Source organism: Lithobates pipiens, unplaced genomic scaffold (genome assembly GCF_037356315.1).
Source record: "Lithobates pipiens isolate NorthernLeopardFrog02 unplaced genomic scaffold, aLitPip1_a1.2 Scaffold_61, whole genome shotgun sequence".
Taxonomy (NCBI): domain Eukaryota; kingdom Metazoa; phylum Chordata; class Amphibia; order Anura; family Ranidae; genus Lithobates; species Lithobates pipiens.
Genome location: NW_027507883.1, coordinates 2107269 through 2130113, shown reverse-complemented (window position 1 = coordinate 2130113; position 22845 = coordinate 2107269). Strand labels below are relative to the sequence as shown.

Below are 22845 nucleotides of genomic sequence, written 5' to 3'. Positions count from 1 at the left end.
CTTGGGAAACAAGTGAAAAAAAAACAGGTCAAGGCCAACAACATAAAAGGAAGCCTACAGCACCTAGTATTCCCAGGTGGTCTCCAATCCAGGTACTAGCAAGGCCCAACCCTGTTTAGCTTCTGAGATCAGAGGAGATCGGGCGCATTCAGGGTTATGTGCCCATAGGCAATCTCTTTGGGCATTCTCAACCCTCTTGACAAATGCCAAGATAGTCACCTTGAGATACAAGCGAAAAAAAACAGGTCAATGTCAACAATATAAAAAGAAGAATACGGCACCTGGTATTCCAACGCCATCTTCCATCCAGGTACCCACTAGGCCCAACCCTTCTTAGCCTCAGAGAAGAGAAGAGATAGGGCTCTTTCAGGGTGATGCTGCTGTAAGCGATCTCTTTGGGCACTCTCAACCCTCTTGACAAATGCCAAGATGGTCACCTTGGGAAACAAGCAAAAAAAAAAAAACGAATCAACGCCAACAACATAAAAAGAAGCCTACAATAACTGGTATTCCCAGGTGGTCTCCCATCCAGGTACTAACCAGGCCCGACTCTTCTTAGCCTCCAAGATCAGACGAGATTGGGTGCTTTCAGAGTGATGTGGCCATAGGCAATCTTTTCAGGCACTCTCAACCCTCTTGACAAACACCAAGATGGTCACTTTGGGAAACAAGCGAAAAAAAAAAACAGGTCAACGCCAACAACATAAAAAGAAGTCTATGACACCTGGTATTCCCAGGCAGTCTCCCATCCAGGTACTAACAAGGCCCGACTCTTCTTAGCCTCCAACATCAAACGAGATCGGGTGCTTTCAGGGTGATGTGCCCGTAGGCAATCTCTTCAGGCACTTTCGACCCTCTTGACAAACGCCAAGATTGTCACCTTGGGAAACAAGCAAAAAAAATAAAAATAAGTCGGAAGCTAGAGACAATACGGCCGAGTCCTCAATTTAATCCATGCTGCGCATGTACAGAGAAGGCCCTTGCTTATGTTGTCCATGGACGTGGAAAAGGCCTTTGACAGGGTGGCCTGGCACTTTATGCAGGCCACCCTGGAACATATAGGTCTTGGCCCCAACATGATGAGCTGGGTAATGTCGCTTTACTCCACGCCGTCGGCAGCGGTACGGGTGAACAAGTGGTGCTCGGTCTCTTTCCCCATTACTAATGGGACGAGGCAGGGGTGCCCTCTGTCTCCCCTAATTTTTATTCTGACACTGGAACCACTTATGTGTCACGTTCAGAATGACCCGAATATTACTGGCATATCCAAACCCTCGGCACACCACAAAATTGCGGCGTACGCTGACAATCTAATTTTTTCCGTCTCCAATCCACACATTTTGCTTCCCAATATACTTGCGTCTCTACAGCGATACGGCAGCCTATCAAACTATAAAATCAATTGCGCCAAGTCAGCTGTATTGAATATATCGGTCCTGGATGGTGAGGCCAAGAGGCTCCGCTCCGCTTTTCCATTCTACTGGGCTGAAAAATCTATACGTTACCTGGGCGTTGACATCGCAGAGGATTTAACTTTTAAACAGGTAATGTTTATTGAACATTATTGCAGAGATTACAATCACAGTGGCATACACCGAACATTCAAAAGGCGTTGCGTCATAACCATAACAGTAGATAAAAGACATTTTTCCATTACAGTAGCGATTATGTATCACAGTCAAGGAAAGTCCTAACATTGACATGTTATTTACTGTAACAGTACATCAAATTCCCTCATCACACGTGGCAGCCTCCTGCAGCCATTTATCCCATATTCTATGATATTTAGCTGGGCAACCCCTATTTTTATATAAGAATTTTTTGTATGGGAGCGTAATATTAACTTCCCGTTTCCAGTCCTCAACCCGGGGTGGAAGGGGCCTCATCCACTGTCTAGCTATCACTTTTCGAACAGAAAACAAGGTTTCCTGCAGGAAAGTGCCAGTAGTTTTATCTAATACGTCAGGAAATATCCCTAGTAGACAAGGTTTGGGGTCTAGAGCCAAGGGCGAGCCCATAACATCATGTAGAAATGATACTACTTGTTTCCAAAGTTCCTGCAGTTTGGGGCAAGACCAGATAAGATGGAAGAACGTCCCAGTCTCAAGAGTACACATCGGGCAGAGCACAGATTGATTCATATTAGATTTGGCGGTCCTGAGTGGGGTGAGGTATGCTTTATGCACTATGTAAATCTGAGAAAGCCTGTCCTGGAGTCTAGGGGACACCAACTTGCACGTCTCCAGAGCCTCCTCCCATTCCTCGTCTGTCAGTTCACCCACATCACCCTCCCAGCGGGACTTCAGAGCATACGCTAGTCTCGCCGAGACGGGGGCCGTAAGCATACCATAAAAGCACGAGATAAGCTTTTTGGGATCAGTGTCCTTCACTATGGTGACAATAGGATTGGGAGCAGGCCGAGGCAATGACTGCGGGAATTGTGTTCTAAGTGCATGTTGAACCTGTAGGTACTGAAATAGCATAGTGTTTGGAATACCATATTCCTCCTGCAGCGCCTGAAACGTTTTAATAGTACCATGGTGAATCAGGTGAGGCAGGTAGTATATTCCCCTCGATACCCATAACTGAACACTCTGGATCTTTTGAAGTTCCGGCAATTGTTTGTTATGCCAAAGTGGGGTATAGTCATTTGGTGATGCAACATTCAGTTTAGTGGATGCCAGATCCCAAATCTTTCTGTAATGAAAAAGCATGGAGTGTTTACCTGGCTCCACGACTGAGCTCCCCGCCCCCGTCGAGATAGCAGCTATTGGATCATCTGCCATTTGTGCCCAAGTAGGGGAGAGAAGGGTAAGAAAACGTTGTTTATCAGTCTTGTCTACATGGAAAAGCTGAGACAGTTGTGAGGCAACATAGTAATGATTTAGATCTGGAAGAGCCATGCCCCCCATATCAGTCGGGCTTTTCAAAGCCTGCCAAGCAAGCTTGTGTCTATTATTCCCCCATACAAAGGGTCTAAGGAGACTTTCAAGGGATTTAAAGTATTTCAGCGGCAAATATACCGGGGCATGCCACAACACATACAGTATTTTAGGTAATAGGACCATTTTAATCAGATTAACGCGCCCCCAAACCCCAAGGGGGAGACGAGACCAGGCCTGAATCTTAGTACGCACCAGGGAGAATAATGGTTCTACATTCAGCGCAATGTAATCTGCTGGATTCCTAGAGACATATACCCCCAGATACTTAATAGTGCCGACTCGCTGAAGAGGCAGACTGGCCTGAGATTCTGACTGTGGAAAACTGTCAATAGGCAAAATTTGGGATTTTTCCCAATTTATACGAAGACCGGAAAAGCTACTGAACCACTCTATCTTTTGTAGGGCCTTTGCGAGGGAAGGGCCCGAGTCCGCCAGGTATAACAGCGTGTCGTCAGCATATTGACTGATTTTTTCGGTTAGTCGACCCATCGTCAGTCCCCTGATCGCAGGGTCCTCACGAATCGACACCGCTAAAGGTTCAGCAGCCAAGGCATATAGTAGCAGGGACAGTGGGCACCCCTGTCTGGTACCTCTACTAAGGCCAAACTCCCGGGAGGACCACCCATTCGCCACCACCTTAGCCGTTGGGTGATGATACAGCAGCTTCACCCACCGGATAAAGTTCGGGCCAAAGCCGTATCCCGCTAGACACTTCCACAGATACTCCCATTCCACTGAGTCAAATGCCTTAGCCGTGTCAAGTGTCATCGCAGCGGATTTAGCGCAATTGTACCCGCTTAATTTTGTCCCTCTCCTGGATAGACTGAAATCTGATTTGGGAAACTGGCATGCTTTAACACTGACCTGGTTCGGGCGCTGTAATGCATTCAAAATGACGGCCCTCACGCGGATCTTATACATGTTCCAGACATTACTGATCCGGTTACCCCCAATTTTTTTCAGACAACTGCAGGTGCTGCTCCGGGACTTTATTTGGGCGCGCAAACCGCCCAGAGCCCGTTTGCAATTGCTTGCCAGACCAAAGGACAAGGGGGGTCTGGGTCTCCCAGATCTCAGACAATACTACAGAGTGACTCTGCTAGCGAGAGTCGTTGATTGGCATTGTAATGGCCCACACAAGCAGTGGGTGGAGATGGAGATTGAGGATGTATCCATTCCCCTATTGACCTCCCCGTGGCTCCTGTCCTCCCTACCAAAAGACCTCAGAGGTCACCCCGTAGTGGGAGCTACGTTGGCTGTTGTGCGGAGGTTGTTCCGCTGCACACACATTGCTCCCCTGCCATCACCAATGACTCCGGTTATAGCTAATCCAGACTTCCCACCGGGATTTACCAACAAGAAACTGCGACAGTTGACAGTGGTGGGGAAACAGCGTCTGGGAGAGGTGTGGCCCTCGGGAGGGCTCCCGACCACGCAAACTGTCGCCGAGCTTTCTGACCCTCCGCTTTACTTGTTTAGTGCTTATCAACTTCGTCACTTTCTTCTGGCCATACAAAGGGCCCCCTACACTCCTAGAGACCTGACACCCTATGAATCCATCTGTCACAAAAGGGAACCTGTGCGACACACCCTCCCCCTCCTGTACAACCTATTGAGTAGTCAGGAGGAGGAGTCAACCCCCACCATTTATCCACAAATGGGAGAGGGACTTAGGCATAACATTTACCCCACAACAGATAGGGAAGATCCTGACCTTAGTACATAAAGCAGACCAATATCAAGAATCAGGATACAAGATAGTCTCACGCTGGTATAGAGTCCCATACCTTCTGAATAAAATGGATAGATCGATCCCGGATGTTTGTTGGAGGTGAAATTCAGATACGGGGACCATGGGACACCTTTTCTGGGCATGCCCGGCCTTGAGGAACTTTTGGGTTCCCAGCAGCGTGCCTTCTACACTTGACCAAACAGCCTGTTCGAAAATACAAAAAAACCCTCACGATGCAACTCCTGAATGCCGCTCGGGCCTGCATTCCCGCACTGTGGAGGCAGCCTCAGCCCCCATCCAAGGTGCTGTGGTATTCCAAAGTCAATCATATTCTCCGGATGGAAGAATTGACCGCCACCCTTCACAACACTGAAGAGGCATTTAGTGTTACATGGAGGCCCTGGAGGTATTTTACTGGTACTCAAGACTACATTCGGGAGGTGAGCAGTGCCTCTGTCCCAGAAAATGACTGAACATCTAAGTTTACCTACGTAGGCCATGTCTGCCCTGGGTGGCATTCCCCCCCTCCCTTTTTGTCTTTATTTTTCTTTTTTTCCCCGCCGCCATCCCCCCACCTCCTCTCTCTCTGTCTTTGCACTCTCTTCTTCCCCTGTCCTCCCTTTTGACTATGCCTTGTCTCCTTACTAGCCTTCGGGACCCAGAAGAACCCCAGGGTTCTGGACATGACCGGCTCATATTTTACTCTGGTTCACGTAGGTCATGATAAGCTGGCTCGCTGTGGTCCCAGTTGTTCTCCATGATTACATTTGTCCGAACGGAGCTGCACTAGTTATACTGTACTACATGTCGGAGGTGGGGGTTCTCTCTTTTCTGCATGAAACTGTAGGACTCCCCTCTGAGAACCCAGAGTTATTTGGCTGCCTATTTTTTGTTACCATGTAATTGTGACCCTGGGTCATGTTGTATGGTTGACTGTTATATTTATGTTGTTCTACTTAATAAAAGAATAATAAAAATAAAAAAAATAAGTCAATGCCAACAACTTAAAACTAAAGCCTATGGCATCGAGAAATCCCAGGCGGTCTCCCATCCAGGTACTAACCAGGTCCCAACCCTGCTTAGCCTCTGAGATCAAATCCACGCTCAACCCTCTTGACAAACGCCAAGATGGTCACCTTGGGAAACAAACAAAAAAAACAAGTCAACGCCAACAACATAAAAAGAAGCCTGCGGCATTTGGAAAACCCAGGCAGTCTCCCATCCAGGTACAAACCAGGCTCAACCCTGCTTAGCCTCTGAGACCAAACGAGATTGGGCGCTTTCAGGGTGTTGTGCCCGTAGGCAATTTCTTTGTGCACTCTCAACCCTCTTGACAAATGCCAAGATGGTCACCTTGGGAAACAAGGGAAAAAAAACAGGTCAAAGCCAACAACATAAAAAGAATCCTACGGCATCCGGTATTCCCAGGCGATCTCCCAATCAAGACACTAACCAGGCCAGATCCTTCTATGTCACCTGGTCTTCCCAGGCAGTCTCCCATCCAGGTACTAACCAGGCCTGACGCTGCTAAGCCTCTGAAATCAGATGAGATCGGGTGCTTTCAGGGTGATGTGGCCATAAGCGTTCTCTTCAAGACACGCCCAACCTTCTTGACAAACGCCAAGATGGTCGCCTTGAGAAACAAGCGAAAAAAACAGTTCAAAGCCAACAACATAAAAAGAAGCCTATGGCACGGGGCGTGGCCTGGACAGCAATGGAGTAGGACGCTTGTGACCTGAGCTCCGCTCCTACCGCGATCTCCTGTAGTGATCCTGGGTGCCCACTAACTGTTTTACCTACGATTTTACCGGTGTAATACCTGCTACCTTCTTGTGTATACATTGGGACGATGTCTCCGACGAAGAAGCAGTCTGCAGCAGCGGCATCTCTAGAAAAGTTCCGGCGGGACTATGAGGGCCAACATGGCGGACAGTCCACTCCGGCTGCAGAACCTGCTACCTCAGACACGGCGAAGGTGCTTGAGGCGATTTCTACCTGCCAGACCACACTGACAACTAAACTTGAGGAGGTTAGGGTGGATGTCTCACTTATCCGACAGGACATGGCTAAACTGCGTGACAGAGTGAAGGAAACTGAAACCCGGATCAGTCCGGCCGAAGATGTCCTGTTACCTCTGCAGCATGCCCAAGAGGATGTGCAAAGGCAGCTCCAGCAGCTGGCCCAGAAACAGGACGACCTTGAGAATAGGGCCCGCAGATCTAACCTCCGCGTTATCGGCCTGCCGAAAGGCCCCGAGGGGGCTGACCCGGCGACATTTTTGGAATCTCTCCTGATTAAGGCCTACGGTAGGGAAGCGTTCTCTACCTCATTTATTATTGAAAGGGCCCACAGAATGCCTGCCCGCCCGTCGCCGGAGGGGGCACCTCCTCGCACGTGCATTGCTAAGCTGTTAAATTACCGGGATAGGGATGCCATCCTTCGCCTTACTCGTGAAAAAGGCAACATCCTGTTTCAGAACGGACATATCTCAGTGTTTCCTGACTTCTCCGCAGAAGTTCAAAAACGTCGTTCCCGATTTGTGGAAGTCAAGAGGCGCCTTAGGGCACATCACCTCAAGTACGCCATGTTGTACCCGGCCAGCGAAGACTTAGGGGACGAATGGGGGTTTTTCTTTACTACTAATCAGGGGACGGCTCCGGTTGACTGTACCTGGGAGGCTTTTAAACTGCACGTACGCTCCAATTTAACACACCGGATTAACCGGTTGAAGCGTACCTCCAAGACTTTGCTATCTAATGCCCTACGGGAGCTGGACTTGGTGACCACTGACTTCACTACTGACCCCACACCTGCTAAGGCCCAGGTATTACGTCACCACACAAGGCTAGTAGATCACCTCCACATTGAACAGGCTAAGCAAAAGTTGTTTTTTGTTAAGGAACGGGTGTTTGAACAAGGAGAGAGGGCGGGAAAGTTGCTGGCCTACTTGGCGCATCGGGACTCCAAGCCCCCGGTGGTGGTTTCGTTGACTGACAATGGGGGTGAGGAGGTGGCTGATCCGCCAACAGTGGCCACCATGTTTCGTGCTTACTATGCTGCCCTTTATGAGTCGCAGGTGCATAGGCCGAGAACTGAGACGGGGGCGTACCTCCGAGATATCTTTCTTCCCTACCTGTCTGAGGCTCAGGTTGAGTCTCTTGAGGCCCCGATATCAGCAGATGAGATTAGGCTAGTGGTGGCATCCCTTGCAACGGCTAAGGCCCCTGGACTGGATGGTATTCCCCTGGATTTCTATGCCCACTACTCTGAGACACTAGTGCCAGAATTGTTGAGATTATATACACACATATTTGACTCTGGGTCCCTACCTGATACTCTATGGCAGGCAGTTATTATAGTGATACCCAAGCCAGGAAAGGATCCCCACTCCCCGGATTCCTATCGCCCCATCTCACTGCTCCAAGCAGATATAAAAATTTTGGCTAAAGTCCAAACGGAGCTGCATTAGTTATACTGTACTACATGTCCGAGGTGGGGTTTCTCTCTTTTCTGCATGAAACTCTAGGACTCCCCTCTGAGAACCCAGAGTTATTTGGCTGGCTATTTTTTCTTACCATGTAATTGTGACCCTGGGTCATGCTATATGGTTGACTGTTATATTTATGTTGTTCTACTTATACTTAATAAAAGAATAAAACAAAAAAAAAATAAGTCAATGCCAACAACTTAAAAAAAAAAGCCTATGGCATCGAGAAATCCCAGGCGGTCTCCAATCCAGGTACTAACCAGGTCCCAACCCTGCTTAGCCTCTGAGATCAAATGAGATTTGGCTCTTTCAGGGTGATGCGGCCATAGTAGATTTTTTCAGGCACGCTCAACCCTCTTGACAAACGCCAAGATGGTCACCTTGGGAAACAAACAAAAAAAACAAGTCAACGCCAACAACATAAAAAGAAGCCTGCGGCATTTGGAAAACCCAGGCAGTCTCCCATCCAGGTACAAACCAGGCCCAACCTTGCTTAGCCTCTGAGACCAAACGAGATTGGGCACTTTCAGTGTGTGGTGCTCGTAGGCAATTTCTTTGTGCACTCTCAACCCTCTTGACACATGCCAAGATGGTCACTAGTGTATACTGATAGGCTAGATTATACAGAAGAACGTCCTGGGTATGCAGAGATGGAGGCTAGGGTATAGAGAGAGAGAGGCTAGAGTATGCATACTTGCTAGTGTATACAGGCGGACTAGTGTATACAGAAGACCGGTTAGTTTATACAGAGAGGCAAAAGTGTACAAAAGACAGGCTAGTGTATACAGATAGGCTAGATTATACAGAAAGGCTAGATTATACAGAAGAACGTCCTGGGTAAGCAGAGATGGAGGCTAAGGTATACAGAGAGAGAGGCTAGAGTACGCATACTTGCTAGTGTATACAGATGGACTAGTGTATACAGAGGACCGGCTAGTTTATACAGAGAGGCTAATGTCTACAAAAGACAGGCTAGTGTATACAAATAGGCTAGATTATAGAGAAGAACGTCCTGGGTATGCAGAGATGGAGGCTGGGTTACACAGAGAGGCTAGTGTATGCAGGCTTGCTAGTGTATACAGACGGACTAGTGTATACAGTAGACCAGCTAGTTTATACAGGGAGGCTAATGTCTACAGAAGACCGGCTAGTGTATACACATAGGCTAGATTATAGAGAAGAACGTCCTGGGTATGCAGAGATGGAGGCTAAGGTATACAGAGAGAGAAGTTGGGTTACTAAGAGAGGCTAGTGTATGCAGACTTGCTAGTGTATACCGGTGGACTAGTGTATACAGAGAGGCTTGGGTATACAGAGAGATAATGTATAAAGAGATGCTAGTGAATACAAAAGACAACCAAGAGTAGACAGTGAGGCTCGTGTATACAGAAGACCGGCTACAGAGAAGCTAATTTGTACAAAAGACAGGCTAGTGTATACAGATAGGCTAGATTATACAGAGGAAGGTCCTGGGTATACAGATTTTTTTTTTACAGATCGGCTTGTGTATACAGAAGACAGTCTGGGGAATTCAGTGAGGCTAGTGTATGCAGAGAGGCTGGGACACCGAGACTATTGTAAAAAGAAGGCAGGCTAGTGTATATAGATTACGGGCACGTGTATACAGAAGACAGAAAGGCTAGTCTATATTGAGTGGCTGGTGTACACAGAGAGATTAATGTATACAGAAAAGCTAGCGTGTAACGAAGACAGGACTTTATAATGCAACATCTTCTGAAACATGTAAAGTGCTTTTTTCATATTTTGGTGCTGTTAAAAAGTGGTGTTTTGTTAGTGGTGATATCAATGTGACAGTTAATGTGGAGAACTACAACTATACAAAATAGAGTGCTAAGTTTATTTTGTTAAGTCATTGACTGATAGACGTTAAGTAATTGGCCGTTATTGGTTTGGCAGTACTTGGTTTATTTTGATGTAAGGTAGTTTTATTCTCTACTTATAGCCGAGTTTTAGACGACTTTATTATTAGCATTATTATCATTATTCGCATTATTCATATATATTATGCAGAGTGTAAGTATTGCAGTGAGACGATATTGCTTTTGAAAGATTTGTATTATTATACATAGCATTGTTAACAGACCAATAGGACAATTTACATGGCTTAATATTGCAGAGCGTAATTTATCAGGAAAGCGATCCATAGCGTTAGTTGCAGTAGCTTCATAAAACTGAGAAATCGTAAAAGTTGTTCCGTTACCACTGAAAAGACGATATTAGATGAGTGATCTACACATTTCGTTTACTATTGCAGAGAGATACCGGCTAAATGTTAATATGTTAATATGTGCTGCGTGTAAGGTAGAAATTAGATGGTTTAGTGTGAGCTGGTTTACCAGGATTCAGAGATAGTAATCTGTTTATACTAATAATAAATATAGCAAAATAACTCTAAAATTAATATTGAGACAGTATATACAGGTCGGGTTTAAGTGGAAATACACGAAATAACAGCAACGACGTGTGTAGGTTTTTATCAATCAGGTTCATTACGTGTCTTTAATCATGTAGTGAATATACCCCAAATATAGCACAAGGATGAGAAAGCATAATAACTAACAGAGGATGACATGGCAAAAAGACAAACTGCATTAGAATTGTGAATATGAATTAGAGATGAAATGCCAATCCCCACAGCTACGTACAGCAAAGTGTGAGCTAAGCAGGTATATATTCTGCAATAGCAGAGATTAAGTATTGCAGTCGAAATGAGATCAGAAGCGTTAGTTGCAGTAGCTCCAAAATGACTGAGAAATCATTTCATTACTCTAAATGTAAAAGTTATCCCGGTAGCACTGAGTGGACTGATATTAGATGAGTGATCGTTGTAGTGCAAATTCAGTTTCCTATAGCAGAGAGATACCAGCTAAATGTGAGACGAGCAATTAAACTGTTCACGGTAGCATTGCATTATTCTTAATATGCAGCGTGCAAAGAAGCAATAACATGGTTTTGTATTACCCTAAAATTAGCAGTATACCTAATAAAGGTCAGTAGACCTGGATTTAGACATAGCAAACTCTACAATCTAATTTAGCAAAATTAGAACGGATAATATTGAGACAGTATATAAAAGTCGAGTTTAAGTGGAAATACACAAAATATCTAGATTACCTTTACATTGTTTAATAGAGCGTTGCAAAGTAATACCAAAGCAGAATGTCGGAATATCAATTAGATGAGATGATTGCTGTAATCATGAAATATCAGCAACGACGTGACTAAGCTTCTATCGTTTTTCAGGATCCTTACGTGTCTTTAAGGATGAATAAGTATAATAACTGGCAAAGTATGACAAATTGCATTAGAGATGTGAGATAGACATTAAATGTTATTCCCCATTGGTTATTTACATGTAACCATTAATACAGTTAACGCGGCTACATACTGCAAAGTGTGAGCTAAGCAGCTAAATAATATTGCACAGATTAAGTATTGCAGTTGAAAAGAGATCGGAAGCGTTATTTGCAGTAGCTCCAAAATGACTGAGAAATCATTTCATTACTCCAAATGTAAAAGTTATCCCGGTAGCACTGAGTGGACTGATATTAGATGAGTGATCGTTGTGGTACAAATTCAGTTTCCTATAGCAGAGAGATACCAGCTAAATGTGAGAAGAGCAATTAAACTGTTCACATTGGTAGCATTGTATTACTCTTAATATGTGCTGCGTGTAAAGAAGCAATAAGATGGTTTTGTATTATCCTAAAATTAGCAGTACACGTAATAAAAGGGGAGTAGGTAACCTGGATTTAGACATAGCAAACTCTATAATCTAATTTAGCAAAATTATAAAGGATAATATTGAGACAGTATATATTGGTCGAGTTTAAGAGGAAATACACAAAATATCTAGCTTACCTTTACATTGTTCAATAGAGCGTTGCAAAGTAATACCAAGGCAGAATGTCGGAATAGCAATTAGATGAGATGATTGCTGTAATCATGAAATATCAGCAACGCCTAGGTTTCTATCGGATGAGAAAGTATAATAACTGGCAAAGTATGACATGGCAAAGAGACAAATTGCATTAGAGATGTGAGATGGACATGAAATGTCAATCCCCATTGGTTACTTACATGTAAACGCGGCTACATACAGCAAAGTGTGAGCTAAGCAGCTAAAGGGTATTTAAGAGTAAATTGACGTAGCTTGAAAATTCCAACGTGTAAATCGTTCCATTAATTTTGTTACGCACGAAGACGGCTTACACTGACTGTTTTCCGTTTCCACTGGTTATCGGCATATTGTATCAGTAACCATGAACATTAATAGTGATAGACAGCTTACATTAGGATGTATGCATGATGTGAATGTAAAATAGTTGCATTATGTGTTATTAATATAATCAAACTGTATTGCTATGCTTTGCTACTGCAACCACTTCTCAATCAAGTAAACCGTCCCACTGCTTTTCTCACATTTTGCTGCTGTTAAAAAATGTGTTGCAAGTGTTATTATGTGTAACAATCACAGTTAATGTGGAGAAGAAGTAATACACAAAATAGAGTCAGAAAGCGAATCCTATTGCATAGAGGTAGCGAGAGATGGTTGCATTACTCTTAATGTGCAGTGTGTAAAAGGTTTTAAAAAGATGGTTTTGTGTGACTTTTGCTTTAACGTAAAATTAGCTGTAGACATTATAACTTGTTACAATGAGTTAGAGATAGTAATCTCTATAAAATAATAATAATAAGTATAGCAAAACAAATTAGGAAAATATTGACTATAGGTCGAGATATAGTGAATTAGGAAAATATTGAGGCCGTATGTATAGGTCGAGATATAGTGAATACACAAAAGGGATCAAGGGATAGTTGCAAAGTCAAGGGATAAATGCAAAGGTACATTATTTAAGAGTAAATTGACGTAGCTTGCAAATTCCAACGTGTAAATCGTTCCATTAATTTTTTTGCGAACGAAGACGGCTTACACTGACTGTTTTCCGTTTCCACTGGAAAGAGAATCCTATTGCATAGAGGTAGCGAGAGATGGCTGCATTACTCTTAATGTGTAAAGGTTTTAAAAAGATGGTTTTTGTGTGAATTTTGCTTTAACGTAAAATTAGCTGTAGACATTATAACTAATGTTAGTAGAGTTAGTAATCTCTATAATATAATAATAATAAGTATAGCAAAACAAATTAGGAAAATATTGAGGCAGTATATATAGGTCGATATAACGTGAATACACAAAAGGGATCAAGGGATAGTTGCAAAGTAATATCCTCATTAAAGCAGAATGTCGGAATAGCAATGAGATTCGATGGTTGCCACATAAAACGAAATATGAGCACGGCTAAAATACAGAACGACAGTACATAATTTAAGAGTACAGTAGAATATAGTATAAATTATTTAAGATTAAATAGATTTAGAATGAAAAAAAATCTAAGTTTAAATCGTTGAGTAAATCGTAAATTTATCAGCTGAGTTAACGCTGAGATTATGATTAATTTCATTACGCGGTACTTTTCCACTGGTATAGTCATAATTTAATATCAGTAATTGCTATCAGTAAATATTAAAATTGTAAGACGGTTCACGGTTATGTGGAATTGATATGGATTTAAAAGCGGTACATTCATTTTCTGAAGCATGTGGCAGAAAGACGGCTTACACTGCTTTTCTCACATTTTGCTGCGGCAAAAAGAAATGTTTTGTCACTGTGTTTTAACTGTGACAGTTAAGGTGGAGAGAAAGAAGTAATACAGAAAATAGAGTCAAATAGTGGAAACGTTTATTTGTCATGACAGCTGATACTGGTTGAGCAATAAAACTGTTTTATTAAGATGTAAGACTAGTTTTATTCTCTACATATAGGCTTTTCAGAGAGTTGTATAATATAGGCGACAAATAGGATATTTAAATGGCTTAATATTGTAGGTAGGAAGTATGGCTGTTCAAAGGTAAGAGATTGAAAGCTTAGCTTGAAAATGGCCTAGAAATAGTTGCGTTAGTCTAAATTTAAAAGACTAGTTGATCTTTGCATTACACAATCCTATTATTATTATTATTAAGATCATAGTGCAGAGAGACACTCAGTTAATGTCAGAGATACTCGGTTAATGTCAGAAAAGCAATAAAACTGTTTATATCGTTAGCGAGCGATAGTTACATTACTCTTAGTATGTGCAGCATGTCTGGTAGCAAATGGATGGTTTTGTGAACATTTTGCATTACCGTACAATTAGCGGTAGAACTCATCGAAGTGGATAGATGTAACCGGATTCTGAGATAGTACTCTCTATTTCTAATAAGAAATAAAGAAAAATAAGTCAGGATGGTGTGTCGGGACTGTCACATACTCAATGTGACAGTTGATGTGGAGAATTACAAATATGCAAAATAGAGCAAAAGAGTACATGGTTTATTTATATGTATGATAGTTTTGTTGCATGCTTGATGTGGATGATTAAAATCGTGTAGTGATCTATATTTAGCATAAGAATGAAAAGGCATAACATGGCAGAATAGAGATGTGAGCTGGATGAAATGATGAAATGTCTCTGTATAGCCCAGATTGTCTTCTGTTATCACTTAGCCTACCCTCTAAATTCACTAGCCTCTCTATATACACCAGCATGTTTACACTAGCCGATCTTCTGCATACAATAGCCTGTCTTCGATATACACTAGCCTATGTTCTGAATACACTAGCCCGTCTTCTGTCTTCGGTATGCCCTAGCCTGTCTTCTGTATACATTAGTCTCTCTGTATAAACTAGCATCTCTGTATATCCCAAACTGTCTTCTGTAAAAACTTGTCTCTCTTTATAGCCTGTCTAGCCTTTCTTCTGTACACACTAGCTTCTCTGTATACACTAACCAGGCTTCTATATACAATAGCTTCACTCTATGCACTAGCCTCTCTGTATAATCTAGCCTCTCTATATACCCTAGATAGTGTTCTGCATACACTAGCCTCTCCGTAGAAGCCAGCCTTTATTCTGTATTCACTAGCCTTTCTTCTGTATGCTGTAGTCTTCAATATATACTAGCTTCTCTGTACACCCTTGCATCTCTGTAATACACTAAACCCTCTGTATACCACAGCCTGTCTTCTGTATATGCTAGACTGTAAAAACTAGCTAGAATACACCAGCCTGTCTTCTGTACCCACTAGAATCTCTGTATACACTACCCAGTCTTCTGTATACACTGTCAGCTTGGATGTATACACTAGTCTCTCTATATGCACTGTCCTATCTGTATAAACTCGACTCTCTCTATACACTAACCTCTCTATATACACTAACTTAAGCTAGCCTCTCTGTGTACCCCAGCCTCATTGTTTACTCTAGCATCTCTGTATACTCAAGCCTATCTGCATACACGAGTCTGTATTCTGTATTCACTAGCCTTTCTTCTGTCTTCTATATATACTGGCTTCTCTGTACACCCTTGCATCTCTGTAAACACTGTCTGAACTAGCCAGTATTATGTATACACTCACCGACTGTATACACTAGACTCTCTGAATACACTAAACCCTCAGTATACCACAGCCTGTCTTCTGTATACACTAGACTGTAAAAACTAGCTAGAATACACCAGCCTGTCTTCTTTACCCACTAGACTCTCTGTATACACTACCCAGTCTTCTGTATAGAATGTCAGCTTTCATGTATACCCTTTCTGTATACACTAGCTTCTCTATATGCACTGTCCTTTCTGTATACTCTCGACCCTCTCTATACATTAACCTCTCTATATACACTAACATCTTTGTATATACTAGCCTCTCTTTAAATTAGCCTCTCTGTGTACCCCAGCCTCACTGTTTACTCTAGCATCTCTGTATACTCAAGCCTATCTACATACACGAGTCTGTATTCTGTATTCACTAGCCTTTCTTCTGTATGCTGTAGTCTTCTATATATACCAGCTTCTCTGTACACCCTTGCATCTCTGTAAACACTGTGTAAACTAGCCAGTCTTATGTATACACTCGCCGACTGAATACACTAGACTCTCTGAATACACTAAACTCTCTGTATACCACAGCCTGTCTTCTGTATACACTAGACTGTAAAAACTAGCTAGAATACACCAGCCTGTCTTCTGTACCCACTAGACTCTCTGTATACACTAACCAGTCTTCTGTATAGAATGTCAGCTTTGATGTATACCCAAGCCTGTCTTCTGTATACACTAGCTTCTCTATATGCACTGTCCTTTCTATATACACTCGACTCTCTCTATACACTAACCTCTCTATATACACTAACATCTTTGTATATACTAGCCTCTCTTTAAACTAGCCTCTCTGTGTACCCCAGCCTCACTGTTTACTCTAGCATCTCTGTATACTCAAGCCTATCTACATGCACAAATCTGTATTCTGTATTCACTAGCCTTTCTTCTGTATGCTGTAGTCTTCTATATATACCAGCTTCTCTGTACACCCTAGCACTGTAACTAGGTTCCTGTATTACAGAAACAGAACACCAGCAATAAGGTGTATACTGGCACACAACACCCACTCTAACTTCTGCACTGCAGATGCATGTATTGCAGAAATTGAACACCAGTAATAAAGGGTAGCTTCAGGTGCGTACTGTGCAGGAGGCACATAACACCCACTGTAACAGTGCCAGGTTCCCAAGCAGTAAAGACACTGTCCCTACCTATCGTCCTCTTTCCTAGACCACCGCAACACACTATACAAGGCCGCCGCGCTGGCGTCCTTATATAGTGTGGGGTGTGTACTAAACCCCCCTGAGCTATAATTGGCCACAGGAATCCTGCCTGAATTGTGGCTCTCCTCACAGAGGATGTCACATCTGTTCTTATTATATAGAACCTATTATGCTCCTCGTAAACCTTTTCAGTTTGGCCGAACGGCCGGACGCAAGTTGCCCCCCGGTGCGGGAACATGGGGGGAGACATGATGCACATGTTTTGGAGATGCCCGAAGTTGATCCGCTACTGGACAGAGGTGACAGGAACCATTGATCGGGTGTTTGGAACCTCCACCAGGATGGAGGCGAAGTATTGTCTCCTGGGATTAGTTGAAGGAGTTGGAAACCTGGGAAGTAGCCAGATGGCAGTTCTGAGATGCCTATTTCAGGCAAGGAAACTGATTGCCCAACCCTGCTTAGCCTCCAATGTTGGCAATGACTTTTTTTTTTTCGCTTGTTTCCCAAGATGACCATGTTGGCGTTTGTCAAGATGGTTGAGAGTGCCCGAAGAGATCGCCTATGGCCCCATCACCTTGAAAGTGCCTGATCTTGTCTGATCTCAGAGGCTAAGCATTGTTGGGCCTGATTAGTAACTGGATGGGAGACCAACTGGGAATACCAGGGGCCGTAGGATTCTTTTTATGTTGTTGGCGTTGACATGGTTTTTTTTTCCGCTTGTTTCCCAAGGTGGTCATCTTGGCATTCGTCAAGAGGGCTGAGAGAGCCCAAAGAAATCTCCTACGGCCACATCCCCCTGAAAGTGCCCGATCTCATCTGATCTCAGAGGCTAAGCAGGGTCCGGCCTGGATAGTACCTAATTAAAGGTGCCGTAGGAATCTTTTTATATTGTTGGCTTTGACCTGTTTTTCTTTCGCTTGTTTCCCAAGGTGACCATTTTAGCATCAGTCAAGAGTTTTGAGTATGTCCCAAAGCGTTCGCCTGAGGTCACATCACCCTGAAAGCGCCCGATCTCAGAGGCTAAGCAGGTTCTGGGTCAGATGGGAGACCGCCAGGGTCTATGTTGTTGGCGTTGACCTGTTTTTTTTCACTTGTTTCCCAAGATAACCATCTTGGTATTTGTCAAGAGGGTTGAGAGTGTCTAAATAGAACACCTATGGCCCCATCACCTTGAAAGTGCCCAATCTCATCTGATCTCAGAGGCTAAACAGTGTCGGGCCTGGTTAGTACCTGGATGGGAGACCGCCTGGAAATACCAGGTGCCATAGGCTTCTTTTTATGTTGTTGGCTTTGAACTGTTTTTTTCGCTTGTTTCTCAAGGCGACCATCTTGGCGTTTGTCAAGAGGGTTGGGCGTGTCTTGAAGAGAACGCTTACGGCCACATCACCCTGAAAGCACCCGATCTCGTCTGATTTCAGAGGCTTAGCAGCATCAGGCCTGGTTAGTACCTGGATGGGAGACTGCCTGGGAAGACCAGGTGACATAGAAGGATCTGGCCTGGTTAGTGTCTTGATTGGGAGATCGCCTGGGAATACCGGATGCCGTAGGATTCTTTTTAAGTTGTTGGCTTTGACCTGTTTTTTTCCCTTGTTTCCCAAGGTGACCTCTGGCTCTGCCTAGGATGCTCCGGACGGCCCCAGAGATCTGTGCTGTATCCGAGGGGTCCCCCCTCTCTTTTGCTGCTGAGGACTTCCCTGCCCTCCCCCCCTGAGGAGCCACTATCCTGGGCGTACCGGGGGCCCGGGGGAATGGACGGACCCCTGCTGAACCCTGTCTCGGGGTCGCCCCCTTCTAAGACTCAGAAAATGGGCCCCTCGGGGCCCCCCTCCCCCCACGTGGCCAAAGGGGACAACCAGGGGTGTCAGCATACTCTGGGGGACCCGTAGCCCTTCCTCCCAAGGATGACAGGGGACGACACCGGCCACCTCTCTTGGTCCATACCTCTGAGTGGACGGGGGTGTGGGATTCTCCCCCTGAGCATGCTCCCTCCTCCTGCACTGCTGGACCCGTGGACCCTAGACCACTGTCGCCACGTCATCGCATGGATCGGGACGATCCGGGAGACTTAACCACGCCACCACTGCACCCTCAATGGCAGTTATACTTACAAGCGATCCCTACCAAAGAGGATTTTAAACAATTGATTGAAGGGGGGCGTGGTCTGGACATGGCCGGGTGAAGCTGTGTTTCTCTTGAGCTCCCGGCCTCCTTGTATCCAACCTGTCTTTCTACTGCTATTGCACCCAGCATAATGTCCTCTAAGAAACGGGCAATCCAGCGCACTAAACTGCTGCATAACCGAGCTGACTCTTCCCAAGCCTCCGGCGACCTGCAAAGGCTATTTCAGTGCTCGAGTGCAGGGCCCTCGGATCCCAAGATGGCGGAGCCGCGTGGCTCGGGTTCTCCTGTCTCGGGAATGGCGGAGGAGCCACCCTTGTCGGAGGGATCGAGGAGCCTGTTATTGTACCCGGGCTCCCCGGCGGCGCCGTCCGCGGAGATGGGTGATCCCGGGACCGTACCGGTGTATAGTGCAGATCCGGAATTGAGGGCCATTCTGCAGGCACTACCAACTAAGGCGGACATAGAAGCTATCGTTGGAAGGGTGGAGGCGGCGCACAGGACGGAGATGGCGGCCATCCAGCAGGAGGTACAGTGCCTTGACACCCGCGTTACGGCGGGCGAACAATCAGCGACATCCCTGGCACAGAGAGTGGCTTCGCTTGAGTCGCAACAGAGGGACCACTTCCGCGCTGCGGTGGAGATGCAGCTGCGTATGGAAGAGATGGAGGACCGGGGCCACCGGAATAATGTGCGGCTCCGCGGCATTCCGGAGGCCACAGGACCGGGGGATCTCTTAGCCACGGTCACGGCGATATTCCGTCAAATCGCGGGTGACCAACTACCGGACAGAATAGAGGTGGACAGGGTCCACAGGGCCCTGGGCCCTAAATCATCAGACCCAGCCCGACCCAGAGATCTACTGTGCCGTCTGCACCACTATACGCACAAGGAAATCATTGCGCGCAGAGCCTGGGAAACGGGTGACATTGACTTTGATGGGGCTCGAGTCAAGATTTTACCTGATATCTCCAGACCGACCCTGTACCGACGGGCCTTACTGAAACCCCTTCTGGCCCTGGCCAGGCAATGCAATGCTACCTACCGCTGGGGGTTTCCTATCTCGGTGACCTTCATCAAAAACCAGCGCTCTTTTCTGTTGCGGTCGCAGGAGGCCCTTCCGGAGCTCGGACCCAGTGGAAGTTCCGAATTGGCTGGCCTACCTCCCCCGCACACAAGGACGACCGACTAGCTCTGGATCCTCTGCCCCACTGCCGCGGAGAACGCAGAGGGGAAGCAGACGTCCCCGAGCCCTCTCGCAAGAAGACGACCGTGAAGTGTAGGGGGTCCCAGCCTGTTTTTCCCGCAACGCCATACACCTGACCGGCCTATCCAGTTCCTGTGCTGCTACGTCCCTCCCATTGTGTGTGCTCCCGGACCCACCGCCGCGGTAGCTGCCTCTATCACCTTCTTCGACGGACAACTCCTCGGCACCCCCCGCAGGTACTTTGACTCTTCGCACTGTTGCTTGGATTGCCTCCTGTTACCTTGAGGTTACCTCATTATCGACTGTTATGTTTTGTATTGTTTGACTATTTTATGCTGGCAATTTTACCATTCTATGCCGGGATGGACGAGGAGACCGGGACCTCAACACCGGTCCTCTGTCTACCCCCACCCCACGTAGGCCGTAGTGTACCCCCGGGTTGCCGTGGTGGTGCACGAACGAAGCTAGTGTCTTCCATTTAGTTTGCTACCCCATCCCCCACGCGGGGTGCGGAGGCGCTGCAGGGGCTCAGCCCTCCGCCTCTCTACCACACAACCCTCCCCCTCCTACCTCATCTCTACCCGCTCTCTCGCACCCTCTACCTGTCCTTTCTTCCCCTCCTATCTCTCTTAGTTTCCTTCCCTAGACATGGCGGTGGATTCCTTTAAATTGGTATCTTTAAATGCTAAGGGCCTGAATACCCCAGAGAAAAGAAGGATGTTGTTACATGACCTTAAAAAGGCTCATGCGGATATAGTCTTTATCCAAGAAACTCACTTTCGGGATGATAAACTTCCCCTGCTCCGAAATAGACATTACCCCAAGGTATATCACTCAACGAACCCCACCTCAAAATCTAGAGGAGTGTCCATCCTGGTCTCTAGTAAGCTGCCTTGGCAATGCCAGGCGGTTACGGCAGATCCCGAGGGACGTTACCTTTTTCTGACCGGCCTGATTGGGGAGCTGCAATTTACGCTAGCCTCCCTCTACGCACCTAATGTACTACAGGACAGGTTCCTTAAACGTACCCTAACGCACTTAATGAATGTTAAGTCGGGCCAGCTGATCCTGGGCGGTGACTTTAACGTTCCGTTATCTCCCTCCTTTGACACATCCTCAGGACAGTCCTCCCTATCGCCCGCTTGTCAGAAGCGAATTGCCCTAACACTCCACGACAACCAGCTGTGGGATGTATGGCGGCTCCATCACCCCAATGAGAAGGACTACACTTTCTACTCTACCCCACACAAAACCTATTCCAGAATAGACTTTTTTCTAGTGCCACATGACCAGCTCCACTTGGTATCCGCCACCTCTTTGGGGCAGATTACCTGGTCGGACCATGCCCCCATATCTATGACTTACTCCCTCAGTGACCATCCCTCTCCGAGATCTCTTTTTTGGCGGCTCAACGAGAGCCTCTTACAGATACCCGACATTCTTACAGATATTACTAAAGAGCTTGGCCTGTACTTTAGAGACAATGACACGCCGGGCTGCGATCCTGGTATTCTCTGGGAGGCTCATAAAACGGTCATCCGGGGCGTATTTATCAAACACGGGGCCCTTATTAAACGAAAACGGACTGAACACCTTAACCTTTTGCTTGCCAAATTGGCTACGGTGGAAGCCCAACACAAACGTATCCCCACGCCGCAGTTGGAGACGGAACTGCTGACCCTCCGCACGCAAATAACCGAGGTTCTCCAGTATAAAGCAAAAGCAGCGGTACAATTCTCCAGACGTATATCCTATGAAAGCGGCGACAAATGCGGGAAAACATTAGCCAAGGCGGTCAGGGATATCAAATCAGCATCCTATATCCCGCAGGTATTTACCCCGCAAGGCCTGAAGGTCTCTACCCCGACGCAGATTTCTAGCGCCTTTAGAGACTTCTATATGGGTCTCTATAACCTACCTGACTCCACCCATAGCCAGTCTCAAATGGACGAGTATATTACCAACTCCCAGCTTCCCTCACTCCCGCTGGAGACGAGGGCTCTTCTGGAGGAGCCCATTACTCTAGAGGAACTACAACTGGCAGTTAATGTTTTAAAAGCTGATAAGGCTCCAGGGCCGGATGGCTTTACTGCCCAATACTATAAAACTTTTTTCCCGTTGCTGGGCCCACGAATGGTGACCTTCTTCAATGCACTAGGTGCGGATACCTCCTTTCAGAGAGACACTCTGAGGGCACATATCTCCCTGATCCCTAAGGAAGGGAAGGACCCTAGCCAATGTGGTAGCTATAGGTCGATCTTGCTCTTAAACCTAGATCTGAAGCTATTCTCCAAAATTGTGGCCACTAGACTAGCGCACCACATCCAGTCCCTTGTACACTTAGATCAAGTGGGGTTCATACCCAACAGAGAAGCAAGAGACAACACCATTAAGGTGTTGAACCTGCTTCACATTGCAGAAGCCCAAAAAGTCCCCTGTGTGTTGGTCAATACAGATGCCGAAAAGGCTTTTGACAGAGTCAATTGGCGCTATATGTTCTCTGTCCTACGCCACATAGGTTTGGGAGATACAATGTTGCGGTGGATCTCCAATATCTACTCTACCCCTACAGCTCAAGTAAAGGCGAACGGAGTCCTCTCGAGTCCCTTCCCCATTGGGAACGGAGTGAGACAAGGTTGCCCCCTCTCGCCCTTGCTTTTCGCCCTCTCCCTGGAACCGTTTCTCTGTTATGTT

At 45.7% G+C, this 22845-nt stretch overlaps 4 pseudogenes; 2 read left to right on the top strand and 2 right to left on the bottom strand.

The window, feature by feature from the left end:
- Positions 1-51: 51 nt before the first annotated feature.
- On the bottom strand, positions 52-170 carry LOC143958574 (5S ribosomal RNA; annotated as a pseudogene).
- A 321-nt stretch (positions 171-491) lies between these two features.
- LOC143958716 (5S ribosomal RNA) lies at positions 492-610 on the bottom strand (annotated as a pseudogene).
- Positions 611-17383: 16773 nt separating this feature from the next.
- On the top strand, positions 17384-17502 carry LOC143958737 (5S ribosomal RNA; annotated as a pseudogene).
- Positions 17503-17978: 476 nt separating this feature from the next.
- Positions 17979-18097, top strand: LOC143958647 (5S ribosomal RNA; annotated as a pseudogene).
- The last annotated feature ends 4748 nt before the right edge of the window (positions 18098-22845 follow it).